The sequence below is a fragment of the Acinonyx jubatus genome, chromosome A3 (genome assembly GCF_027475565.1).
Source record: "Acinonyx jubatus isolate Ajub_Pintada_27869175 chromosome A3, VMU_Ajub_asm_v1.0, whole genome shotgun sequence".
Taxonomy (NCBI): Eukaryota; Metazoa; Chordata; class Mammalia; order Carnivora; family Felidae; genus Acinonyx; species Acinonyx jubatus.
The window spans coordinates 121,868,642-121,893,072 of record NC_069388.1 but is presented as its reverse complement, the minus strand read 5'-3'; the positions used below and the strand labels follow the sequence as shown (position 1 = coordinate 121,893,072).

The window sequence follows — 24,431 nt, the reverse complement described above, 5'->3', positions numbered from 1 at the left end:
GTTTAAATTGCATGATGTGCTTTTACTTCGCAGAAGGTGTTGTGCTATAAATCTCAGTTTTTTTCCTGGAGCATTTGCTTCTAGTGTCCCCCGTATCCTTTTGTCACTGAGTGTTTATTTATTCTCCTGGGACTTTGGGGGAACTTTCTCTGTTGTAGGAGTGGGGCAGGTTGCAAGTGCCGGGTGGTCATCACCCCTGGGAGCAGTCGTCAATCAAGGAAGGTTATAAAACCCAGCTTTCTTACAACCTTGGGCTTGCTCGAGGCTCTTCCCCTGAGATCCTCAGTGGGAGGGAGGCCCAGCTGCCCACAGAAGAGCCCTGCTCATGAACCAACTCTTCCCTTCCCTCCCCTCTTTCCTCTCCACATCCCACCTCCCTTGTCACCTACGAGTTCTTCCTGTGATCACCATCCACACAAACTAGTTACCTTCAGATCCTTGCCTTAGGTTCTGCTTCTGTTTTTCACCCAATGCTGTGTGTGAGAACTCCACGTGTTGCTATATACAAATACATTCAGTTGCATGGGATCCCAACATTGGGTGTTTGCTACAGTTATACACCCATTTCCCTGGTGACAGCTCCCTTGCCCTTAACCTGTCTTGCACTGGCCACCCTTGGCCCCCTGTCCATGTGGATGGGTCAGTGAGCCTCTCTGGAGTAGACATGCAGGCACAGGAGGGCTGAGGTTGAGGGAGCATGTGCACTAAGTATTGTCAGATTTCTCTTTAAGGTGGCTCTGCCAACGTATTCTATCACTAGCACAGTGTGTGAATTGACTTTCCTTGTTTTGCAGGCTGGATTTTCCAGCAACAGGCACCATGATGGAGTACCTTTTGCTCCATGATGGAGTTTGGTGAGTAAGAAGGTATTTATTAGGGATCAACACCTATAAGGGAAGGAGGAAGGAGTAAGATTGAGTAGAGGGAGAGGCTGAGCTGTGATGTGGGCCTGGGGAAGCCTGGGCAAGTCATGGCCGACCCTGTATGAAGTTGTGAAGTGAATGTTGCCCATCAGCGTCATGTGCTGGGCTGAAGTGGTCAGGCCTTTCTTTCCCACTGTGCCCATGACAGCTGAGGCCAAACCTGAACCTTGAAGGTAGGAAGCAAGTCCCTTCTTGAATGGGAATCTGGGCATACATCTCCCTGCAATGTGAATTGAGAAAGTGGTATCTCATTGCTGTTTTGATTTGCATTTCCTTGATTACTGGTGAGTTTGAAAATGTCTTTATGTGCCCATTAGTAAAGCTGATTCAGCCAGTTAGAACCGGATGTTAAAATAGCCAATGCTTGAACCCCCAAATGCTCCCCAACACCTGGCCCAACCAACTCATCCCCTCCACTGGGACCCCCTGGATCTCCCCATAATCCAGTATCCACAGGGGTGTCTAGCACCCCAGGGGACCTCCCTGCCCCTGCCCCCGTGATTCAGACAGTCTGTTCTTTTGGTCAGTGCCCATGCCATATCTGCTCTGAAAAGCACCCTGAGAGTGAGCTGTTATGGTTTCCTTTCCCTGAACTGCCTGTCTGTAACTTTCTGTAATCTTTCAATGGAGTTTTGAAACCTTATCCAGGAGGATGCTGTTTCGGGTTTCAGGGCTTTTATGGTGGTGAGTGTGGGGTAGGTGAGGGGGAAGGGTTTAGGCTGGTACCTCCCTAGGCTAGCCCCTGCAAGAATCAGCAGGTCTCCAGGTCATGGGCCAAACAGATTCAGGGCCTGAGAGAAGGTGAGGCTGAGGATACTGGGGGTTCCTTGGGCACAGAAGAGCAGGGGTCTGCACCTGTGTGTACTGAGAACCCAGGTAATCCGTGACATTCCTGAGGAAGCTCTACTGAACACCTACTGTGGCCATCCCTGGGTTGCATAGGGGAGAAGGTGTCCTGCTGTGGCCTTCACACCAGCTCAACACACCTGCCTCTATTACTCTGTGCCCTACTAGCCTCTGCCTGCTCAGGGCTGTCTCCCAAACACCTCTTCTTTACACTAAATCCCAAGTAAACTTTATTTCTAAAACACAAATCTGGACGTATCTATTGAATTTTCAAATCCCTTCAAAAGCTCCTCATTATTTATTAGCATTGTGTTATCCAGGGAGCAGAATTGGTTGGGGGCCCTTTTAGCTTTACAACGGATAAACACAAAAGGAAGTTTATATATAGTTTAGTTGTTTAGAATTGTGAGTGTTTAGATGTAAACATTTTAAAAGCATGAGAAGGAAATCTTGTATTACTGAGGTTGTTTTTGGGTTATACTACTCTGAATGGTTGCATTCATTGTTTCACATTTTTAATGTCCACAGCTCAGGACTTGGGCTTTTTTTTTTTAATATGTCAAGAATTAAAGTGAGAATTGAAAAGAAAAAAGAAAAAAAGAAGAAAGAAAAGCTCCTTATTGTCTATAGCATAAAATCCATTAGCCCAGCACAAGACTTTCCTTAAACTGGTCCAACTCTCAACCTGTCCCATGTCCCACAACCCTCTTTCTCACCCCCACCCCTTGACCTTTTGTCTTTCCATCCCCATTACATCTTTGTTTTGTATGTTTGTTGGGGGACTGGGGTGGAGGTGGCCAGGAATGAAATGAAAGAGATAGGCAGGGACCTTGCTTCTGGCAATGGGGAGCCACTGGGTGAGTTAAGCAGACACAAGCCTGGCCAGCTTATAGTTGGGCTTCCTCAGCCTCCTCTTGTGGTTTTACCTAGGAGCTTACCCAGTTGGAGTCTTTCTCCAGACTCCTGGGTCTCAATGAGCTCCCACTGGCCACGGGCCAGCACCTTCCTTGGCTCATGCAACCTTGGCTGCTTTGTTAATGGTCTTGCTCCATGGGTCCTGGGATTTCTGATTCTGGGAGAGCTGAACGCAGATAAAGCCTGGACTCTCTCCTGAAGCTCCAGTCCATGTTAAAGCTGTTCCTCGTCTGAATAGAACTGTCACTGAGTGGGAAGGAGTGGGCATGTGTGCCCCATGGCTGGGGGGGTGGTCTACAGTGAAGCCAAGGTCCCACTGCCTTTTGTGTTTCAAACAAGTACTGTTTCCTTCAAATGGTTTTTGCAACTCAGTCCCTAATCAACAGGATATAAGTGCCACAAGGATGGAGGAAAAGGGGACACAGTGCCCAGCCTAAGCCAAAAGAGCCTATGTCGAGGGGCCCCCACAGAAGCCTGTGTTTTCATTACTAAGCAACTTTAGGAGGAGTATGGGGAAAGAAAGACGGTGGGGTAGTAAGTCTGCAATAATGGCTGCCATGTGGAGGGAAGGCAATGTTACCCAGCTACGAACTAGAAAGCATGGTTTATATTTTCAACAGTTGGAGAGAGAAATGAAAACTGAATATTTGCTGCACCTGTGAAAACATATTTGATCATGATGGCAAGTCCAGCATTTTTAGTGCGGGATTCATATTTCATAACTCGTGTTCAAACAAGAAAAATGATTATAATGTTAAGTATTTCCTGAGTTTATTTTGATGGATGACAGAATAAGTACTGTATCTTTCACTCATTAAAATACAGATTGGTGTAATTTAATAAATGAACTTAATACACAGATGTTCCAGGCTGTTTTACCAGGGTGTATATTAATCAACTTCTTTATATATGATCCTCTTTTATATTTTTTAAAGAAACTTGCAGGAGCCAAGAATTTATTAGATTTGTATGCTCTAGGACGAGTATCCAATGTCAGGTACATGCAGGAGTGTATTAAGATGAAACGGAGCCAGAGTCTGCAGAGCGGCCAGGCCCCCACAAGGGTCGTCCTGGGCTTCCAGCCGGCTCTCTGGGTCATCTCAGAGCCAGCTCACAGGTCCCTGCTGAGCTTACTTGCTGCCACTGCCCCAGGTCTGCTCAGAGGTGCTTCTGGAGACCCTGGGCGGAAGTGGTAGGCTTGGGCACTGAGATGGTCCAGACTGGACAGTGGCTCTGCTGGGGAAGAGGCCTGCAGCCCAGGGGGCCTCACAGGCCCTTCTCAGATTCCTTGGCCACCCTCAATGGCCTCTCAACTCAACGTCACTCTCCCTTTCCTCACTCTCTCTTGGCAGCATGTTTGGGGGCTATGCTTTGTTCTGTCTGTGTTTCACGCAAGGGAAGCTCGCCTCGCTAATGAGGCTACAAACTCCTGAAGGCAGGGGCTGTGCCTTTGCCAGATCCCACAGTCTGTGCTCAAGGAATCTGCGGGTCTGTACCGATTCTATGTGTCTGAGTCAGGACCTGCCTTCTGACTGAGGAGGCTCTGGAAGGGGACATAGAAACCCTGGTTTGGCCATTCTAGAGGGTGCAGGTTGAGAGGGGTAGAGAGGGTGGGGACACAACGCTAACTTACCTCTCTGGTGAAGGACAGAGAAAGCATGAGAGTAGGAACTTCAGCTACCTCTTCTCTCATTTACGAATCCTGTTGAAAAGTGACTTCAGGTTCAGGGAAGTGGTCTCTGGCTGGCAGCAGTGGTGGGAGGACTGGAGGAGGTGTCTTGGGCCACACAGCCTGCTCTGTCCACACAGAGCCCTCAGTTGTCTCTTGAAGCACCTTGCACTCTCTCGTGGTTCTGGAACTAGAGTTTTATTTCTTGATGCACAACTCTGGATAGAGACACTGCAAGGCCGGGGGCCACATATCATCCATTTTGGCACCTCTGTCCTCATCAGAGTTTAGCCCAGGCCCCTTGTGCCCTCTCCTCATCACCTAGGTGGATGGTCAGTGCAGGTTGGCTTGTATGACATGAGATAAGCCCGCCACCCAGAACAGAAACACTGGTGTCCCTCCAGCTCCCCCCAAGGATGGGTGCTCCCTGGCAGCTGCAGGCTGAGCCGGCCCATTCCCCCTGCAGACCCTCTGCACCCCTCGGTGGCTCATCAATCACACAGGCAGGTCCTGCGGGTGGGTAGTGGCTCTGCTGTCACATGCCTGTTTGCAATAAGCTCTGGCCATAATCATTAATCATTCATTGAAGCTGTGGTTAGCGGCCCTCAGTCAAGTAGATGGTTTCAGGTTTTCCGAGCTAAGTGCCTCTCCAGCAAGCATCCTCCTCAGCCCTTTCATGTCCAGCCATTTGATGTTCTGTGCATGCCGAGCTGGCCTCCAAGGCCAGGCTTTGTTTTGGAGGGTTGTTCTGAATGCTTCCCTCAGGGCCAGGCCAAGAGAGGTCTGGGCTCCAGCTCCACGTCTTCACAGGAAATAGAGCTTGTAGGATGAGTCTCTGTTGAGCACTTCCGAGAGCCCAGTTCTCTGCCAGGCCATGGGGATCTTAGAGAAAGAGAAAGTACTCACTCTACCCTCAGTCCCCCATTTAGGGACAGAGCTCATGCAAGAAGTTGACCAGCAAATGGAATTTATTAGGATGGAGAGGACTCAAACAGCTCTTTGGTCTGCAGATTTCCCAGGAGGGTAGATGCCTGGAGGCTGGGTGGTGGAGCTGGAGAGCTGAGGGAATACAAGAGCAGAGGCTCAGGTGAGGACAGCTGTGTTGTGTGGTCTGAGCCGGGCCTTCGGTCTGAAAGGCAGACTGAAACTGTTGGGCAATTGTCTGGAAACAGTGGTGACAATGAAAACCTTTTTTGCTGGGAGAAACATTGAGAAAAATTAACTTTACGTTTAATCTGAAGATGACAGTTTCCTGCAAGTTACTAATACGGTTATTGTCAGAGGTTCCTGAGTTGCTTGAAAAGATGCGTAATGCACAGGAGTGGAATATCCCGGGAAAAGCTGGGACTAGAGTTCCGTCGGGTTCAGCAAACACTTGTCGGCGCCTCCTAGGTGCTCGGGGCCACCATGGTGCCATAGAGCCATTTCTATGTCAAGGGCCCAGGAAATGTCCTGTAAATGCAGACAGAAGAGTTGGAGCAGGCTACAAGGGCCACGCCTGGCTCCACAGTTCCAGCGGGGAGGGACTCAGGAGTCTAGAGCTACAAGGAGCAGGGGCTGGAGGTTTTTGGTTGTTGAAATGTGAAGTTGATGTAGAGATATTACTGAGGCTGATACCCCAGCCACCATTTCAGTATCTCTCCCAGAGAATGTTTCTTGCCGAGAAACATTCACTGTGTGTTCATCCACTGAGGCGCACAGCTTTGAACCAATAAAAGAACGGTGGGTATTCAGAAGTAAGAGACATTGCATCTGGTTGAGGGGGATCAGGAATGGGTGCATCTAGCAGATGGTCTTTGGCAAGGTCTGGAAGGATAGGAAAGACTTTCCCAGGAGTGGGCTAGAAAGGAGTTTGCCAGGTGGATGGAGGAGGGGACACAAAAGCACAGAGGATAGCCTGAATTGCTGGCTGCTAGGGTCCTTGTGCCAGGGTGGAGGAAGATGAGGCTGGTGGCACAGGGTGGCATGAAGCTTGGAGTTCCAGGCTGAGTCTCTAGCCCTGGGGAGCTCTGCTCTGCTCCTAGGTCACCACCCTACCTGCTTTATCCCTGTGTTCTCACCCACACTTCTCATCCCTGTTACACAAGATGCTCTCTGCCACCTGAGAAACTTGGGAAATTTTTCCTCTCTTTGCCTCCTGGAGAATTTCCCCTCATCTTGCAAGATCCAACTCACATGGTAGCTCTTCCTTGCAGCCTTCCCTAACTGCCATGATCTGCATGGATTCCCCTCCCCACACTGAGGGCTTATGATGCTGCCCACCACCGACTGGAAGCTGTTTGGGGGTGAAGGGTGGTGACAATCTGACACCTGCTTCTGCTACTCACTGCCTGGGTAACCAGCCATCTTGATTTCCTTATCTGTTGGAAAGAAAAAACATTGCAATACCAATGCATTAGCAATAAGTGGAATAAATGAAATGGTTTGTGTGTCATGCCTGCTACAGCATTTGGAACAGAGTAGTCAGACAAGGTTAGGCTTCTTCTCACTCCCTGACCACGTTCTGCCTATGCCATTGTCAGCCATTCACAGGTAAGTCTCTGCAACCAGGCTGTGAGGTCCATGGCGGGGAACCCATGTTTCTCGTGCTCTCTGTGTCTTGCACAGTTACAGACTGGAGCATGGGCTTGCACTACTTACTATGGTTGCCTTGAAATCTGCTTCAACAGGACTCCACCGTGGAGAAGGAGCACAGGAACTCTTCAGGGAAATTTGTAGATGCGGGAATCAAGTTTGTTTGTTTGTTTTTCTTATGAATGTTCTGATTAAGCCAGAAACTTCCTGAAGTCATACAATTCTCCTATCCCCAGAGAAGGATTTGAATAAAGTATCCTCTTGCTGGAAGGAAAATTAGAGATAATTAGTCTAGTGGTTTTAAAAATTTGTAAAGGACTGGAGCCATTTTTCTCAAGTGAAATTTTATATGGAACCTTAAGCTACCCGAGCAGACAGAGCATTATTTTAGGAATATATTGGTATTTATTATTGATTAACAAAATTAAGTAAATCACATTGAGAAATATATTTATTGTAAAATTTCACACTTATAATAAGTGAATGAATAATAAATCAACTTGACAAAGGTATTTATTTTATAATCTCAAACTTTAAAAAATATTTAAAAATTTTTTTAAATGTTTATTATTTTCAAGAGAAAGAGACACACACAGAGCATGAGCAGGGGAGGGGCAGAGAGAGAGGGAGGCACAGAATCTGAAGCAGGCTCCAGGTTCTGAGCTGTCAGCACAGAGCCCAACATGGGGCTCGAACTCATGAACCGTGAGATCATGACTTGACCCAAAGTTGGACTCAACTGACTGAGCCAACCAGGTGCCCCTAAAAAAATATTTTTAAAATAGAAAATTTTGAAATAAAATATTTCTGAAATCCATAAGATAACTTGGGTCTCTAGGGCCCAGAGCGTGTGATATGACTTACTGATTAAGTCCACCTCTTTATAACACAGATGAGTGAACTGAGGCTTGGAATGTGTCAAGAACATGTCAAGGCCATACAGAGAATAGGTGGTTGGCTGGGGTGAGAACTTAGGTCTCCTGCCCCTACAACGCCAGGGCTCTTTCAACTATATTCTTGATCTCTCCTAATTCGTCTGAGTAAAACAGTGTTTTTCTTGTTATGTGCTTTCTAATAAGATACCCCAACTCCATAGTTTGATTTATATTTAAGGCTTTCTTATACTCCTGTGATGAGCATGAAACAAGCTGCTTACTGAGCTAATAGTGCAACCCGGAAATCTCCATCTTTGTCTTCCCATCTCAGCAAGAGAATTCTGCCCTGGTGATGGATAATTGAAACGGATTTGGTCAGCCAGGCCTCTATACTGATGATGGTTTTATGTTTGCTCATCTGTCAGAAAAGTAAAAAGCAAAGCTGGTAATTTGTGTTAACTAAGCACCTTCATTATAGGAACTCAAGGGAAAGGGTGGGGAGCAAAACATTTTTTCGTCCAGCTGTCCCGGATCCTGAGGATGATTTGTGTAGTTAAGGAGAAATTCTAATAATGTTGTGCGTATGGAAAAGTTTAAGGCAAAGATGATGGGTCATTTTCCAAGTGTTCGGGTTGAATATCAAGAGCTGTGCAGCTTCCTTCCCAACTCCTGCTTTTCCTGGCTGGGTCGATCTCACATTGTGCCTCTCGTGTGGGGCAGTAGTGACCTCCATGAATTCCCAGCTCACAGATGGCACCTCTCCAGTGAGCCTTGACAAAGACGTAGATGTCACACAGGGACCCAGAATTTCCCGCTCTTCGCCGAAGAAGGCCAGAAAAAGCCTTGCTCTGGAGTATGTTGGATGCTCAACATAGAATTGCTTTCTTCCAGCTCCTACTCCTGACCCCTGGTTCTGTCTGGCAGGTGTTCAGCACCCAATTCCAGGCAGCATTTTAAGAGTGTCCCCTCTTGTCTTAAGGCAGCTCTTTCTGGGGTTATTCTTACCTGCAGAGAGAACAGGCTAATGGTCTCCTTTATTGTCCCCTGTCCTCAGGCAGTCTTCCCCCTTCTGCTCATACAAGAAGGTTCAAAACCCCTTCCTAGGCCATAGAACCTCTTCTTCCCTAGCTGGGATGGAGGGTGGGAATCCTGATACCTCTGAAGAGGGAGCTAAGGGTCTGATTGTTGTGTTGGGGTAAGTGGCCCACATTACCTCTTCCTTTGGAGCAGGAATGGTATGTGGGTCCTAAGAAATTGAAATTATAGGACAGGATCACAGAGAAGAAAGGAGAGAAAGTAACAAAAGAATTAGGCCACCTGACCTATTTTGCCCCAGGATAAAGCAGGTGAAGAAAGAGCCCAGTCCTGGGCGTTTTGAGGTGAGGTTGTTTCCTGCTCCTTGGGACAAGGGTAGCCCTGGGTCTGACCATCCTGAGTTAATAAAGATGAAAGTTCATTCTTCAATTTGCACCAAGATCCTCTCTTTGTTAAAAGGCTCAGAGCTGAGCTTTTTTAAAGAGCACATTTCAGGTAGGGTTAGAGTCACACGTACAGAAAGTGATTTACCCACACACTTCCAAGAACACATCCATTATCCAAAACAAAATTCTAATTGGGCCTTAAGAGTCATCAAACAAAAATGAAGAGATTTTTTTCCTTAATAGGGAATAAGGTGTGCATGCCCTATAAATCATCTCTGCTAATTCTGAATGATGCTGCATTTGTTTATAGGTGCAGGAAACTATAATGGAAGAGGGTGAGAGGAATGTGAACTTACTGGTTTTCAACATGGGGTACCCCATAGGGCCTTGAGTTTTGGCTGGTCCAGTATGGCTAAAGATACAACATGGAGTGACGTACTATAACCAAATTTAAAGGAAAACATTAATCTTTTGAGACCAAAATGTGCATCATTTCAGCTGCTGCTGATCACAGCTGTGGATGGTGAGGCCCCACCCACCCACCAATTTCCTTGACTAATCAGGAACATCTCTGTATGGCCACGTCTCTCAGGCAATTTAGAGCCAAGGGTAAAGCTGAATGTATCTCCCTTTGTCAGATTCAAATCTTCTTTCTGAGGAGGTTGTACCTGAAGAGTTAAAGGCAAGTCTGGCAAAATAAACAGGGATCAAAATGTTTGCCAGGGAGTCTTTTTAAAAAAGAATTGCTCTTTCTCTTGGAGCCTTGGTTGACCTTTATGTGTGAGCGGGTGGAAATGTCCCCAGGAAATCTCCAAAACCTCAGAGGAAGCTGTTGACAGGCTTCCAGTGAACTGGGTTTTTGCTTGTGCTCTGGAGGTAGAGAATAACAGATGGACTTTGACAAACACGGACAGATGAATATAATCTTCAAAAAGTAAGTTTTTTACTTTTATTTTTTTCCCACTGGCAGCATTACAAGCTCACACTATAGTGTTTCTGGGCACCACAGTGGGGGTCATGGTCTAATGGAAGTTTTAAAGAAATTATAAAGAGTACCTGACTGGAGTGAGGAACGCTGTGTGTTTAGACCAGTCGCCTAAGCTCTCCATGGAGACATGGTTACTCATTTGTAAGTAGAGATAACAAAAAAGCCCTACTTACATGTCTGAGCTGTTGCAAAAACTGCATGGGGCACCGGAGATATCAAACACTTTGTGAGCAGATTGGAGGCTGCAGTAGCTCAGCTTCAGAAACTCAGCAGGAATATTACATAGAGTGCAGATTGGAGAGAGAGGGTGGTGGCAGGACAGGGCTGGATCTGAGGGAGCAAAGGTGAGTGGAAGAACCATTGTGCTATCTCCAGGGAGTGAAGACATTTTCTGTCACTCCACAGATGTATGCTATCTTTACTTGGAGATCCACTCCTTTGTTTTCCAGGCTTAGAGGCTTTTGGTCCAGTAGGAGAAAAGAGGAGGGCAGAGACTGACCCAGTGTATGAATCTCCTCAGAGTTTCCTGAGCATGTGATCAGAGGCAACACCTCCTCCCCCAAATGGACACTGATCCAGAGGTCAGGTGAGGCCTCCACATCCCTGATGTCCTTGCTTCCCAGTTCATCCAGTGGTGCTGGGATTGAGGATGCTGGAATGTCCACAGTGGGAATGGCAGGCATAGTCTCCACAAAGCACAAATGGCAATAGTCCAGAAAGATGGGGGTAATTCAAAGGTGGCTTGTCTTTTCATTGGCAATTAACCTGAAGCAAAATCACAAAAGCTGCTGAATTCTGTGCAGTCTGGGCACAAAAACTTGGGGAGCACTAGTCGTCAGTGTTAAACTAACTCAGCCATAATTTAAGGTCATAACCACCAACCTCATGTAGGCCACCTGAGCAGAGGCTGTGGAACACCTGAAACCCAATTCTGGGATGACTTCAGGGCCATTTGTATTTTTGGTATCCCTGAAATTATTGGACTGGGTATCTGGCTAATTGAGGTGCTCAGCATCAACACTTTTTTTTCTCCCTGCCACCTACCTCAGAAGAATCCAGGACTATGGTCCAGTTAGCTCCCCAACAGAGGTCAGAGCTGGAGCTCTCCAAGGTGCTGATAGCTCAGGCCAAGTCCCCCAGAGGACACATTATTCTGCAATGCACCTTGAAGCCCACCCAGGTCATCTGGAGGATCTTTCTTTGCCTCCATTCTTGTGCCAAGAAGGAATCTCTGGTAGGTTTGAGGGAAAGAAGATGCCGCTTAGGCTCTCCAAACTGGGGTGGGAAGATTGACCAAAGGATATGAGCAAACCTCAGAATGTAAAAATGATGTATCCCCAAGATGCCTGCAGGAGCCTAACTCAAAATGCCTTACTACTTGGATGTATCCACCCTTGAGCCAGACATGTTCACATGAGTATATTCTCATCACCTTTGAGAAGTCAGGAAATACTGCTTTTAGAAAGAGTCTAAACCCAAGGGCGGTAACTTGGGGCAGCCTGTTGATAGACTGTAGATGTGACTAGTGAGATCAGCTGGAGTCTAGTTGAGTAGTTCAAGCCAGAGACAAGTACTGAATTAGGTCAGTGACTTTATCACTGAGAGAATCCTGCAGGATTTAGTGAGTATTAGGTGTGGAAGTTGGGGTGGATAGAGGTGTCATCCTTGACTCTTAAGGTAATAACTTGGGAAACTGCATAGATGATAATGCCATTCACCAGAAGAGCTAGAAAGTTTTTGGGCAGGATGGATGATGTACATGTTGAGTGGGGGGTGCCAGTGGTACTTCTAGATGGGTTGTCTAGTAGCAATTGGGTACATGGTTCTGGAGCTCTGCTGGAAGGTCAGGGCTGGTGATAGAGGCTTAGGGATTGTCCCTGAAGGGGATGTGGTTGAAGAGATAAAAGATTAGACCAACCAGGCAAAATGTGTAGAGGGAGAGGAGAGGAGGGCAGAGAACAGGTGTTGGTGGAGTGTCCACATTTTCTGGGTATGCTGAGGCAGAAGTGCTTATAAATGAGTCTGCCACAGGGATCTCATCATCTGCTCAGAGACTACTTTATCACCAACCAGACATCATTCCAGTCACTTCTTTTTTATTCTCCTCTGACATATATCTACATATATTATATTGATATAGATTTAGATTTGGATATACAGAGATAGATTTATTTTAAGGAATTGGCTCATGTGATTATTCAGCTTGGCAAGTCCAAAATCTGTAGGTTTGGCCAACAGGCTAGAAATGCAGGGAAGAGTTGACGTTTCAATCTTGAATCCAAAGGCAGACTGGAAGCAGAATTCCTTCTTTCTTGGGGGACATCAAATTTTCTTAAGGCTTTCCATGGATTGAATGAGGCCCACCCACATTATGGAGAGTAATTTGCTTTACTCCAAGTCCAGTGATTTAAATGTTAATGTCATCTAAAAATTACCTCCACAGGAATACCTAGATTGGTGTTTGACTACATACCTTGGTACTGTGATCTTGTCAAGTTGATACCTAAAAGCCAAACATCACAGGGTGGAACACCCACTGGAAGCCTCACACCCAGGTTCAGATGAGGGCAAATAAATAATATAAATAAAAAAATAATCTGTCCCTTCACAGTTGCTATAATGACCCACATGCCTGCTCCATCTCACCATGCTCACCACGCTCACCACACATATGCACTCCAGATAGGGAGGAACAGGGGGTGTTGGGCCACATACCTATTCAATCACATTTGCTCATTCCAGCCTGATCTTTATGGATTCTTCAACCTAGTTCTCATTTCAGCCCTCCTTTTCTCTGACAGCCTATTCTGGATGCTCTTCTTTGTTCTCTTCATGGAGATTCTCCTTCACATTTGATTCTAGTATTTGTTATATTGCACATTTGATCAGGTAACGGGTGCTTCAGCTTCCACTCAATCTCATCCTCACAGGTATAGGAAGGTTATAAGACCAAAAACATTTTTTTTTCATTTTTATTTCAAAGCTAGAAAAAGTGAAATGGAGAGGAATTAAATTACTGCCCCCAAAAAAATCTTTCAGAGAAAGTCTAGGGCTGCCAACAATGGGGTTTTCTGCATAGCTGCACCATTCCCCATCTGTGTCGGAATCCTTGGTGCATTTTTCAAGCTTAGTGTCCAAGACATCTCCAGCCTAATAAGAATAAGGTGCCCTGGGCTGGTTCCCAGCCAGGGAGGGAGTGAGCAGATATGCATTCCTTTGAAGCCCATTTCAGATTCTGGAATGCTTTCCTGGAAACCACACAATCTCAGGAGAGATTCATCACCTCCTGATGCTGCCTTAGGACTAGGTCAGGACAGGGGCCCTGGACCCCTGAAGGAGACAGTGTCTGCCCTGATAAGCAGCTTCCTGTGTGGTGGCTGCAGGATTTACTCAGAGCTAGACTGGGCAGATCTGGCTGAGATTCAGAATCAGCCCCCCCCCCCCATCTCTCTCCCCATCCTCCTCTCTCCTTATCCCCATATGTACTCCCCTACAAAGCATGAAAGTGGGGATTTTGTTCTTGTATATCAGGGCAGAAGGCCCAGGGCCAGAGGCACAAACAGATCTGGGTGTGGATCTGAAGACATTCTCCTATCTAGGAGCTGGAGATAGGGTTTGGTTTCCCCATTGTATAATGATGCTGAGATGTCTTAGGAAGGCAGCTGTAGCAACAGTCATGTGAGCACTGGAAAAGGAGTCAGGAGTCTTGAGACCATGTCGTGAATCTGCTGTCCCCTTCCTGGTAACCAGGCAAGCTACAAAGTCAGAGAATGGTGATGCCAGATGGGTCCTTAGGGTTATTTACATTTCTCTCATTTGAGAGATGGGGAGGCTCTAAGAATTCACAGCATTGGCTCAAGGTCCCAGACTGAGGTGGTGTCGGAACCAGAATTAGAAATCAAGAATCCCAACCAGTATAGTTCCCATTATTGCCTCTATACCTACTTAATTTCTCTAGACCTCATATTTCCTCATCTATCAAGTGGAGGCCAGTAACATCTGCCTCTCAAGACCATTGTAAAGACCAAGTGCAATTACGGATCAAAAAAGTTTCTAAAATGGTGGAAGTATTGGGTCCTAGGAGTGGCACCTACTTACGTGTCCTGATCTGGGTATAGGTTGCCTTCCCATATGTGATACAGCCCAGCATGGATTTAGGTATGAATTCTAGCATGATGGATGCTAGAGATGATGCCCAGCTGGTGCTCATGAGTTTGTCCATGACTGGTGTTAAAATACTGAAATGCTTACTGTCCCAATCTCCCTGAGAGCCCTTCTGCCACCTTGGACTCTCTCCCAGAAATTAAAGGATAAACATTTGACATAGCATGAGGTCTCCAAGGACTCTGCTTCAGCCCAGTGCCAGTCAGCATCAATTCTGATTGGTCAGTGTTCATATGATACCATACCATACCATACCGTATATTTTGGTTATTTATTGATATGCAACAAACCACTCTGAAACTTAGTGGCTTTAAACAACAGTTTGTTATCTCTCAAAGTTCTGTGGTTTACCAGGCTCAGCTGGATGGTTCCCCATTGGGATCTCTCCTGTGACTGCAGTCAGATGGTATTTGGGCCTGTCATTATCAGAAGGTTCAGCTGGGCTAGAATATAACAAGGCTTGATTCTGTGACTAGAAGTTGATGTGACCATCAGTTCAGTGGAGGTGTCCACCCAAATGGAGCACTTACATTTGGCCTCTCAAACCAAGCAGTTTGGGCTTCTCATAGCAGGGTGACTGAGTTTCTAGGGTTAGCATCCCAGGAGCCAGTGTGCCCAGGGCAGGAAGCTGAACTGGTCTGGTGCTATGTTCACCATATTCTATTCATCAAAGCCGTCAAGGCCCTTTCAGATTCAAGGGGGTGGGGGAGTGCCAAGATCACATTGCAGAAAAGTATGTGGGTGGTAGATCCTATTATAAAAGCATCCTTGGAAAATACAATCTATCCTGATCACTGTGGGAAAAGCTCACCAGTCTGGCACTCGGTCTCTCTGATGTCCCCCCTCTGCCCTTCCTTCGACAGCCCTTTCTCCTTCCCATGCATGCCTCCCTGGCCTGAATGGGAGCATCCTCTCCCCTTTCCAGAGCTCCCTCTCTTCTGTTGTCACATCTGCATCAGAGAAGAGAACTGACAGCACTTCTTCACCGTCTTACATCTAGGGCCTCCACAGCTACCTTTGACCAGATTTGCATCAATGATGTCATGGTGCAGCCTCAGGAGTGTGCAAGAGGCCAGTGTGAAATCTCATGCCTTGGGTATTTGTTGGCAAGGAGGGAGCATGGTGTGGCAGGAAGCATTGCTATCAGAGGTTTTTGGGTAAACTTTGACCCCTGCCAGACATGAGTTCTGAGATAATGGTGGAATATAGCAGTGTCATGAGTGAACTATGTGAAAGGGCTTTGCCTTCCCCAAACAAGATGTGGTTGGATATCTCTATATCCTTGACATCAAATCCTCACCCTTGCATGCAGTCTTGTGTCTACCTAGGCTGAATTCTGGGTGATGTTTGTATAGTTCCTCTTGCTTCTCAGATAGGTCTGTACCCTCATCTTCTGGGGCCAGGGCAGGGTTTGGAGTAATCATCAAACATCATTCCTATCTAGAATGTTCCAGTCACCTGGTTTCCCTCACTCACTATGAAGTGTGGGCACATCTGCAATCTGTGTCTCTGTCAGGCACTTTCTCACACTTCTCCCTGTCAAAACTTTGCCAAGCTATCTTGGGGAGAAGAATTTGTATGGCCTTCCTGTCCACTGAGGAAAAAAATCAAATGGCTTTTGGTCTCTCTTTCATCCAACCAACCCCCAATGTGCTTTTTAACTGAGGGAAAATCTGTTATTCATAAAGAAAAACAAAAGATGATAAATTATAGAACCTTGTAAAATATATTAACATTAATCCACACTTTCTTTTAGATAATTGAATTTAGAGTGACATCGGCCAGACTCTGTAGCTCATGCAGAAATGCCAGCCTCCCTCAGTTTTTTTTCATTCTTTTAGTGTGATCCCAGAGAGGCCTGGTTAAGTCCGAGGGCCTCCATTTTTCTTTAGGCCAGTACATGTTGTAATCTTGTCCACAATTTCATGACTTGCTGTGAATTAGGAGCTTCCCTGAAATATGTCTCTCTCAGTATTGTAAATGACAAGTGACCTTCTAACCAAATGTGCCTTCATTAGATGACAGGAAAGAATTAAATATCAGGATACAGGATAGTAAGGTTTTGATATTTATGAAGGTCAAATGAAGGGTGAGTAATATGACAGAATATTCCACTTAAAGTCAGACCGGTTCCTGGGAACTGATGCGTGGCTGTTCTTCGGTGCTATAGGAAATGGGTTTTCTGCAGAGTCCACTTGCATTGCCGGGTTGTGGACTGTCCATGGTTTGCATGAAGCCACCACCATATTTTAATTGTAACTGGAAGACTGGTTGGGGGGAAAAAGTGGAAAATGTCCAGAAATAACTTGTTTCTGCCAACTGTCTTAATCTTTCACTTTAACCAATTATTCACTAGTTAACTGGTATTTTTCCAAAGAAGAGGTCTCAGGAGAAAGGCTGCTTTGCTCATGTGAGAATCCCTGTGATTTGGCTCTGCTGGATTTCCTGTCTTTGCAGACCTTGTTTTTATCTCTTCAAGTCGTAGAAGTCTGGTTTTAAAAGCCATGTTCAGTGCAGTTCACTGGCTTGGGGCCACTCAGTGGAATGAGGAAGGGGCTTTGGGTCTGTCAGCATTGGCATCCTGATTGGTGTGACCCTGTGATCTGGAGGCTGTTGGAGCAGGGGAGAGTTGGTGGGGGTTCAGGGATGCTAAGACACTAGGGTGGTCCATTCCAGGTGCAAGAAGTTTGTCCCCTTAGGTCCCCAGCATCTTGGGGATTCAGAGGCAGGGCCACCATGTAGGACTGTGTAGGTTGTGCACAAGGGTACCCAATCAAAAGGATGAGCAGTGGATGAGTTTTAGCCAGTGTCTGTTTTTCAAGCCCTGGTGCTGGACTGCATCCGTCTGGAGCAGAGGTTGGCAAACAATAGCCCATGAGTCAAATCAGGTCCATGGCCTGTTTCTATAAATAAAAATATTTTGGAACATAGTCACAGCCCTTTGTTTATGTGTTATCTATGGCTGCTTTCATGTGACAAACAGCAGAGTGAAGTAGTTGTACAGAGACCTTCTGGCCTGCAGAGCCTAAAAACTTTATCTGGCCCTCGATAGACCATTGAGCTGGGGAGAGGGGTACCTTTTTCTAACTGCAAAGGTTCTGTCTGCCTGCCAAGCCAGAGTTGCAACTGAAAGGTAGGGACTGTCTTCCCCTAATTTGCACAAAGGTGCCTTGTGGGCCAGCAAGGTCATCAGGAGGAGATCCCAGCCTTGCCTCTGAGGGTGGGAACCTCTGGGAGCCAGGGCTCAGGGGGCCTTACCACAGCCCCTGCAGGTATTGGTGGACTCTAGAGCTGGCTCCAGGCCGTAGAAGAACCACAGGCTTGCTGTGCTGAGAGGCTTTTTGGGGAGCGAGGGGCTAGTTGTAACAGCTCCCGGAGGTAAAACAAATGGTTTCCTTGTTCCTTTTCCAAATAACCGTAAAAGAGAAGGTTTGTTTTTGGATCTTTGTCGCTGGCCACTCCATAAAGAAATGCAAACTGTCTCATGGGTTATCATCAACCACTTGTTTACACAGCAGGGCTGATTGACACGGTTTATTTTTCTGCGGTTTTTTCTTCTAATCCAAAGTGAAATATGAACTAGAGAATTCACGGAGTTCCCTTCACCTTTTGCAGCCCAGAACCTGCAAGGGAGGTGACTGTTTTCACTTGTGTGACTATTACAGGCCCCATTTAGATCTGGCCGCACCCATGTGAAAGGTCAGGTCAGCTATACTTGAAAACCTGCAGAATCACCTGTCCTCCCCAGGGGATCGATGCACAAAGCAGGACCAGGGACTGGTAGGATGTAAGGCTGGAAGGAAACTCAGAGCCATCTTGTCTTTTGACAAGTCTGGAGCCCCTTCCCTAAGCATCAGCCCCAGTGAGATGCAGTGACTTTCCCAAGGCCTCACAGCAGCTGGTGGTACCTTCTCTGGTCAACCTCCAGTAGGCAGGATTTGGAGTCCAGGCAAGACACCCCCATGGCAGGAAAGAAAGCCATGGTGGTCCAGATTGCAGAGAGCAGGGCCTGGTGGGAATAATCCTGTAAAACTTTCAGCATGCCCAATGCGCGATCATTTACAAAGCTCTTCTCACCTGTGATCCTACTTCTCCCCACAATCCTATGAGGCTGACACTCTGCCCTACATTCCATTAGTCGTTATATATTGTTTAGAGATAATCTCAAAAAAATATGGCCGGATGGGATGGAATAATAAATCTCATAGCCTGCACATGTTAAAGGGATAATAATACAATGGGTCCTTTTTACTTTTCTTTTTTCTTTCTTTCTTTCTTTCTTTCTTTCTTTCTTTCTTTCTTTCTTTCTTTCTTTCTTTCTTTCTTTCTCTTTCTTTCTTTCTTTCTTTCTTTCTTTCTTTCTTTCTTTCTTTCTTTCTTTCTTTCTTTCTTTCTTTCTGATAAAAGCAAGCAAACAAAACGCTTGCAGCCTTGTTAACTGTGCAACAACCTATTTTTTAAAAATTGACTACACAAAATCAGAGCAGGAGTGCCCTGGCTGTAAGAATGGTCACGAGGACAGACCTGGGGGTCTGAGGCAGGTGGAGTTTGAATCAGAGATGAAGAGGCTGTTCACAGAAGATAAAGCTGCGGGAGGCTGTACCATGTGGGACACAGGATCCAGAGCCACTAGTCGCCCTCCCTGTAGGAGAGGGACAGCAAGTGGGCAGCATTCTGAACCCCCAAAGCATTACCAGGCCACTTCTAGAGGCTGCAACCACTCCTGCCTGACCGCATGGAGACATGTTCCCCACTTGTCTTCCTCCAGGCCTCGTGCCACCAGCTGTTGCCCACACCCTCCTGGAGAGTGTGGGAGCCCTGGAATATCCAGAACATATGTAATCCCAACATCTGTTTGGAGCCTCCTTCCTTGAGATGTCATGTTGGCCCTTGGCCCCCCGCACAGGCCTGCACATCCCCGTACACATACGCGTGGTGTTTCTCACGGACACTCTGTATTGGCTAGGGAAGTGTCTGTGGGGGTGTGGTGGGCTCTGTTTCCTCATAAGTAAGATACATCAAGTAGCCTTAGTCAGCAGGTGAATTAACTCCCTCTAAGTAAGTTGGAGGAGGAACAATGCTCTAAAGACACATTATGCTGAGCGTGTGTGCGTGTGCACACACATGCGCGTGTGAGACCTTCCTGTAAGAGTTTTGTTAACTCTCTCTGCCTTCACTGAAGGGACTTGCACACAGCAAGCAGCATGAGATATTTGAGACTGATAAGAGGCAGGCTTTGGGCCTGGAAGAGAGTGGGAGCATTGGGACCTCTTCCCAAAGTTATCTGTAGTTCTCGGAGTCCCAGCTTTGGGACAGGCTCTCATTTATTTGGGAGATTTGGCTGGGCTTCTGCCCTGTCCAGTGACAGGGGAAGAATTTGCTGCTCTGTGTGGGTCTGTCCCTGCCTGTCAGTCTGCAATTCAGGACCAGGTGGAAGAGAACAGCCAAAGTCCCTTACGTTCAGGTTATCGATGAAATCAACAGTTGCAGCAGTAAGCTCTAACCTGTCCTATGCTCGGGTTTATACCTCCTGTCAGAAGCAATTCTGGAAGGAAGCTTTGTCTTTGCCAGTCTCCTGAGCAATCTTTCCTAGTGTGACTCTCTCTTTCCCCGGGTGTGGTGTGAGCCATCTGACTTTGGCGGAAGCTGCTTCAGTCGGGGCTCCAAAGCAGTTTCTGGAATCCAATGACAGGACTGTAGTTCTGTTGCTTATTATAAGGAAAAGAACTCCATTCTTGGGTCATACTAGCTGGAGGAAGGAGCCTCTCAGGATTTATTTATCCTGAGGTCAGAGCCAAGAATTCTGTGGGGGGTGTCCTGCACTGGGGTAGAAGGAGTGGCAGGTGTGAGCCCTGGTGCATAATGGGAGAGATCAAAACACACTGTAACCCTTCCAAGGGCACAGGCATGTTTCTCAGGCACTGTCTCTTCAACTTCCCTCCCTGCTCAGTCCTCTGCTTCTTCCAGAAATCTTCCGCATGCATCCCAAGTCACAGTCCTCACCCTCCGAGAGTCCAGAGCATCCTTGGTTTTTGCCTGGAGTGCCCGACAGGGTGATGGCTGGCATGGGAAATAACTGAGCCTTGCTTCCACACTTTTCCTACAAAAGATCTCCTCTATCCTAAGGAACTGTAATGTGTAAGTTTGGCCAGTTTGGACTTGGACCCAGGAGCTTAACCAGGTAGGTGAGGCCGTGTATAAATCAGAATACCTTATCAGGACTTTGGCACTGAATTTGCCCACTGGGTACCTAAGTGTGGTGTGACCTGGGCCCCAGGTGCATAAGGGATGGGTCTCTACTCTTCCCAACTTCCCAGGACCTTCTATCTTGTCATGGATTAATGAAAAGCTTTAAGTCTTAGGGAAACATCTTTGTTGAAATAATTAGTATTTTGAAGAGATTATTTAGGACAACAACTGTTCATCTTTTCTCTGAAATCACCTGAGGCCTTGACCGCAGTTGCTTTTTCCCCCTGCTTCCCATTTTGGTCTCTGGAATTTGAGGGGATGGCATGAGTTTCTTGATACTCAGAGGACCTTGGAGCACCAATTCCAGAGTAAGGAGGTGAGGGACTCATAGGAGGTTCTGGAGAATGAGGTGTTTGTCTCTCCAAAGACCACACAAATGGTTTTTAATATTTGATGCTTGGATTGCATTTTCTTGTGCTTTGGACATCACTAAACATTTCTGAGAGCAAGGGCAAGACAAATCTCAGTCTCTTGTCATTTGGTGTAAAATTGTCCTTTTCTTTCTTTGGTTTCAGTGTCTGCTGCCTCTGGTAATGTCTGGGTAATCAAAAGGTATCTGAGTGATAAAAAATAGCTCTCTCTTCCCTCTCTTTCTGCCCCTCCTCCACTTGCACTCTGTGTCTCTCTCTCAAAAATGAACATTAATAATAATAATAATAATAATAATAATAATAATAATAAAATCTCTCTCTCTGAAGCCCAGAAACATGAGTTGAGTGATGGTCTTTGCGAAGAGTACCTAAGTGCATAATGGCTGGTATGTGTGACAGGTGGTCTGGTCTGGTGGTCTCACTGACAGAACAACCCACCAGTCCAGGGAAGGTAGAACAGACTTAACCTGCCAACACTCATTTGGATTCTGAGTCAGAGCATGATGGGGGGCACCAGGACATGTTGTCTAGGGAAAGGATGATTTGGGGAGACTAGTCAAAGGGAAGGGGAAGATAGATTGCATGGTCCCAGAGATAGGCCAATAGAAGACAGAATGTTCTAACAATCAAAGAGCAGTGTTGCCTTTAGTCCTAGAGAGAGATGGCAGAAGCTGGGGGAGTACTTGATAGGATATTGCTAAAGAGTGTTTCTATAATGTAGGAGACCTATGAAGCCAAATGTACAATAAGAACATACCACCTGGTGGTCTTCAATAATAAAATGACACACACGAACTGATAAACACCTGGCTTAAAAGAATGCCCATCTTTTGTGGGAAAATATTGAAGCAGGAGGATAAAGGAAAGAATAGTACAAATTTAGAAACTTCAAAGGCATTTGATTATCGTGTGTCTTGAAAACAAAGTCGTGATGGTTCACCCAGGATTAGTGCAGTCACGGCCAGTACTCAATCCACTTCTTCCGCTCAGAGGAGAATAGCTCTTGCTTGGACAAAGTCTATCAGTCCTCATGCGTTGAAGGGAGCGGTCCTCAGGACAGGTCCCCCTGGAAGATGAGGACAGTCGTGCAGGTTCCCTTTCTACCCACCATCCCCGCGAGGCCCATTCCCACCACAGACGGAGACAATGTCAGTCAGGCAGAAGGAGGCTCCCAAGGGCCTCCTTGCATGGAAAACCTCAAAATGCTGCCCGATGCCCTCCATTCCCCCTGGCTCCACCCCCACCATGTGTCTCCTCATCTCAGAGATAATGCTGGTTGCTGGGTTGCCGTCCCACCATTTTGCTGCTGCACAAAGGGCACGCTGAGGCGACCCAGCAATAAAAGCAACTCGAAGGGAGACCAGCTGTACTTATAAATAAACATCCCAAGCACATTAATCTGCTGAAGGTTTTTATGAGGGGACGCATAAAATTTCAAATAAAGGGCTAATGGGAAATATGTCCGAAATGTTGGAACTGGTGATGTTCTACAGTAGGGAACGGCCCAGATAGATCCATAAAACGAAATGTAACTCACAACTGATTCGGTTTTAAGACCTCGGCCCTCTCACTCCCACACCTGAGTTGTATATTTTATCTGAAGGGTTGTTTCATGTTCCAGAATCAGCTCTGTTTGCAAGCGAGCTGTCACAGTTTTATGGCCTTGACTTTAAAGAGCAGGACATTTCTTTCCTGGAGAAGAGGGCTAATAGGAGGCAAAATGCAGGGATTATGGGCTCTCCCACAAATCCAGGCTAGCAGATGCGCCTCTTTTCTGTAATCAAAATGAATGTTTTCTTTGGATCCAGCTAGGAAGGCCCCTTAAAACATCCCAGGAACAGGAGACATGTGCCAGGCCAGATAACAGATTGGAAGCAGACGGTGAGGAAAGCAGGTGTGTAGCTCTTTGGAGTACCTGCTCCTCTCCCTCTTCAGGACAGGTAATTTAAAAAAAAATGATACTGTGATTTTCTTTTTTTTTTTAAAGTGAAAAACGGGAGATGGCATATGGTTAGCATTGTCCCTGCCCTACCCTTCACCTCTGTTAACGAGCCACGTTCTTCCCCCTGCTGGGGCTACGCGGATGGAGCTCTGTTTTGCGTTCTTTCCTCCTTAACTTTGTTCCAGACCGTTCTGGGCTGCAGGGGAGGACACCCCCCACCCCAAGTCAGATCCTTTGGGGGCAGTGCAGAGAGCTTAGGCTGGGGAGTTAGAAGGGGTTCATATCCCTGCTCTGCCACTTGCCAGGTGGGCCACACGCCCCACCTTCTGTTTTCTCACTGGGAAGAGCAGGAAATAAGCACCGCCATCCCAGGCTCATGGTGGGGTACGTGGGGGTCTGCAGAAAGCACCTGCCCGGGTGCGGTCAGACTGCCGAGGCTCACAATTAATTGTTGATCGTGAACAGACCCCTTTCTCTCCCTGAGCCTCAGTTTCCTCGTCTATAAAATGGGGAAAGTAATGCCTCACAGGGCCGTTAAGAGGATGAAAGGAAATCTGCACAGCACCTTCTTATCAGAGCACCTGCCACCCAGTAGGCACCCCTTGAATCCTCACCGTCATTGCTGTTGGGTAAGCAGAAATCCAGCTCTTCAGCAGACCACCTGAATCACCCAGACACCACAGGGCTAAAGTTCAGTGAAGTCAAAACCAGACATCCCACACACTGCTCCCTTGCTCATAATGGGGCCCTTGTCTAATTCCAGTCCCAGCCTATCTTGGACCCTTGGCTTCCTCTCACTCTCAAGCTAGCCCATTTGCTTTGGGCTCATCCCATGAACTTGGTTTGCCAAGCTGAGTGATGGTCGGTACTGTCTAGGGATTTGGCTTAGATCCCTCTTGGGCTGTTTCAGCTCCTGCGTACCTTAGACAGGGCCTCCTGTGCTAGCTCTGGTCCCTGCATCCCAAGTACCAGCTCTGGACTCTCTGCTACCCTCAGGTGGGTCAGTTTCAACACCCCAGGAGAGCCATGAATGGTCAAAGGTGAGGGAGAGTCAGGTCACGCTAGACACTTTCCTCCAATCCTGTTTGGGGGCCAAACACTAATTGACCTGCTGTATTTACTCCACTTTGACAGCAACAGAGAACAAAACACAAACAACGTTAACGCACTTGCTACCAGCAGCGGGGAGAACGGGGGCAGTGGAGGCAGTATCATTGGTGTCAAGTTTGCGCCATACTCCTAGCGTACTGTCTGTTGTCTTGGCGGATCACCCCTCCTCTGGGCTGAAATAAACTCCTCTCCTCCTCTGCCCACACTGTCTGCCTCATGCTACCTCCTGTGGCTCTTTAGTTTTTTTGTGACTTTGTTTCTCCATCTTCCAAGGGAGACTGAATTCAGGGAGGGTAGACACCATGGCCCACACCTCCCTGTCCCCCCTTACCTCACATCACAGAGCAGAACCTCAATAAAGGCTAAAGTAAGGGAGGCCAGACC

General features: G+C 46.9%; 1 long non-coding RNA gene across 1 annotated transcript in view; it reads left to right on the top strand.

Annotated features, from left to right (window-relative positions):
• The first annotated feature begins 2,140 nt into the window (after nt 1–2,140).
• LOC113592439 (uncharacterized) overlaps nt 2,141–24,431 on the top strand; it is a 97,111-nt gene continuing 74,820 nt past the window's right edge. The window contains exon 1 of the long non-coding RNA XR_008289652.1: nt 2,141–10,797. This is a non-coding gene — a long non-coding RNA (uncharacterized LOC113592439). The remainder of the gene's footprint in view (nt 10,798–24,431) is intronic.